Source organism: Solanum tuberosum, unplaced genomic scaffold (assembly GCF_000226075.1).
Source record: "Solanum tuberosum cultivar DM 1-3 516 R44 unplaced genomic scaffold, SolTub_3.0 scf00022, whole genome shotgun sequence".
Lineage (NCBI taxonomy): Eukaryota > Viridiplantae > Streptophyta > Magnoliopsida > Solanales > Solanaceae > Solanum > Solanum tuberosum.
Window position 1 is genome coordinate 292,094 of NW_006238948.1, and position 3,562 is coordinate 295,655.

Sequence of the window (3,562 nt, forward strand, 5' to 3'; positions counted from 1 at the left end):
CTTATCTTATTTTACTACATGTGATTGATATATAATCTGTATTTTGCTAATATTATTAGAATATGCAACATATCGGAATCACCTAAATCATCTACTTAAAATCAACTATTTGTTTGTCTTGTTTTTTTTTATAATAAATAGTCTTAAGTTTTACATAATCTATCTTTCCGAATAAATGCTAGTAGAGTAATTAATCAGTTTGAATCAATAATGCTTGATACCTTTAGTATATTAGTTGATAACTCAAATCTTAATTCTTACATGTTCAATAACCTCTTTTCAGCATGCTAACAAACCTCAAAGGAGAAAATCTAAACTGTTTTTCTTTTGTTTATCTGCTAATGTGAGAGTAATTAATTATTTTTCTGTATTAATTCACTTAGAAATCATGCCTATAGGACTTCATTAATAAGATTGATAATAATTTTTCAGCATGGTAATTAGTTGATTTTGATGTTAATTAATAAGATAGCATGCTTATCGGACTTCATCAATTTCAACATGTCAATCGACCAATCTAATCTGACATTAATAGCCTGGTTATGGTATTTACTTTAAATATTTAGGCTTTAATAATTGTAGTGTTTTAACTACTTAGTCAAACTAATTAGATTTATAACAATGGTTTTCAACATGTCTTTCACATAGATTTTATGTCTATAGGATTTAATTAGTTTCAGCATGCTAGTAAAATCCGTCATTTTGAATACCTACTGCCCTAATCCAAATCTGCTCTAAATATTAACTTCTGCATTATCAAAGCGCTTTGCCACTTAGAATAAACATTTCAGTATTAATAATTTGCTATTGCTTTCAAATATTTTTGCCCATTTGCATTATTATAAAGTGCCCATTTTAAATTAATTACTAATTAAATCAGTCTAATAAGCTTTACCTGACTTGTACTATTTTTGCCCATTTAAAATTAATCTATTTGTTATATTGAGCATTTGCTTGTTTAGCACACACTTAAGCATGAGACCTTTCACTTTATGTGTGTTTGCTAGTATGCTAAATAAAAAACTTAGAGGCCAATATGAGATTTACGTGCTAAGTGTTGTCCTATTTATTTGACTTGGTGTGTAGGTGGGCCTATTAGGATTTTATTTTAGTCTAAATCCTGCAACTTCTGTCTCCTCGCTTATCTCTTTATTAATTGTTTATATTTATTTGTTATTATATTATCACTTAGTCTTGCATGCCTAACCAATCAAATAAAAATAACTAAAGTTCCCTTAATTGCTTAATATTGTTATCACCTAGTTTTTGTATGCTTAATTAATTAATTAAATAATTGGAATGGCCTTAATTGTCTAATATTATTTATCACTTAGTAACCATGCTAATTAAATATATAGCAAATGAAGTGACCTTAATTGCTACCTTGTAACCCCCACATAAATTGCATGAGATACGATCAGGACCCACATTTGTGGACCTCGAGGGATGCTTAACACCTTCCCCTCGAGGTAACTTGAACTCTTACTCTGATCTCTGGTTCGTTGACCTTAGCTAGACTTAACTAGGTTAGATAGGTGCCCTAACGCACCTTAATTCGTTAGGTGGCGACTCTTCAATCCTCCAAAGCCCAAAAGAGTTGTCAGGTCATGCATTTCGAAAGGAAAGTCCGTTTTGAGAAAAACGGGGCGCGACAATGCTATGTGATCTCACATACCTCGTAGGGATCACCCCTTGACGAAATCCACACGTAAATCTCCAAGAAATCGACGAATCTTGAACTTTCTTCTCCTTTCTCTTTTCTTGCGTTCTTTCTCCAAAAACCCTAACTCTAATTTCAAAAGCGTAAACTGACCAATTTCAGTTTAGACTCTTAGATAATTACCAAAAACGAAATTAAAATAATAGGTTAAGGAAAAGACCAAACTACCCTTCAAAAATTCGGATTGGACTTTCCTTATCCAAACAACCCAACTTCCAAAGGTCATATCTCACTCTTACGAACTCGGAATCGCGTAATCTTGGCGGCGTTGGAAAGATAATTCAACGATCTTTCCTACGGTATCTGAAAACACACCTAAATCATCCTGAACTAGGAGTTATGGTCGTTTTAAGTTGACCAAAACCCATTCTTAACTTAACTTAAACAAATTTCCAGATTTTTATTATTTTCAAAAATCACTATTTCCAATTCTTGACTTCTTCCTAGTTATTTCAATCTGCGAGATGTTACAAATTGCATGTCCTTCCATCTCATGATTTCATATCGTGATATGGTATCGCATGGCCAAGCGCCTACTCTATATGGAAGAATCCTTAAAAATTCTAGTCAATAGATTGAGTTGATAAATTGCCAATTATCCAAATTCTTTTATATAAGGTGAAATTTTAATTGATTTAGAAGTGTTAAATATTATGATTTCTTATCCGGATCAAATAAGGACTTAAATTAATTTCAAAAACATAAAAATTGAGACAATATTTAAATAATAATTATTTAAGAAAATTGGTAAGAAACAATTTTGTTTATTGTAGAGTTTTTTAATGAAGAACAAAAAATTCAATCAACATTTCTAATTATTTAAGAAAAATGATACTAAAGACAATTTTGTCTACTGTAGAATCTTTTAACAAGGACAAAAAGTTCACTTTCAACATTTCTAAGGACCTTCATGCTTTTAATATAATATAGAAACTAGATATAGAGACTAGTGTACACGATCGCGCAGATGAAACTAAACAAAATATGACTAAATATCAATGTTAAATTCTTCATTTACAAAATTAATTTTATGTTCAACAAAACATCTAGAGATTCGGTAATCTTTTACGGATTTTTCTAATATTTTCTTCATTAAAATTATTTGACAATTTTTCTTAGAAACGTACAGGTTCAATATAAAATAACCTATTGAAATTAGTATACGCAGACTTGACTAAAAGAAATATTATAAAGATAATATATATATTTATTTTTTTAAAAAGAGAAAAAACAGGTAATGTAAAAATCTCTAAATTAACCCATCCTTTTCTTCTACTAGACGTGGTTCGCCCGTGCAAGCGCGGGCCCAACATTTTAAACCGAATCTAGACAACAATAAATATCTCCAAAAAATCAGAAAGTGGAGAATACAATTGAATAGTAATACGTCAGTACTCTGTTCTTAGTTTATCGAGAATATCCTCATAAATTTGTTAATGAATTCACATAAGGGAACAAATGATATCACTTGAAATTTGGGCTCATTGAGTCCTATAACAAAGATCTACGGTTGGTGACACATATCAATATGTGAAGACTACCAAAATGTAGAATCATTTGCAGTAAACTTATGATAATAATAGAAAAAGTTCTACTATATGCTTTTTTTTTATATCTTGAACAGTCTCATAGGCATCATACCTATGTTGCTTTCCTCGCACATCGGTGCCTCTTATTTAAAATAGAGCATGCATTTTCTCATCGCACAGTAAAATTATATACAGTACCTGCGCTATCATAAAAATTGATTGTAAGCACGGTGAAATCATATAATGACATGAAACAATCAAAACAGTGAATTCAATCGGTAATCCAAAGACAAAATCTCGCATGATCCTACCG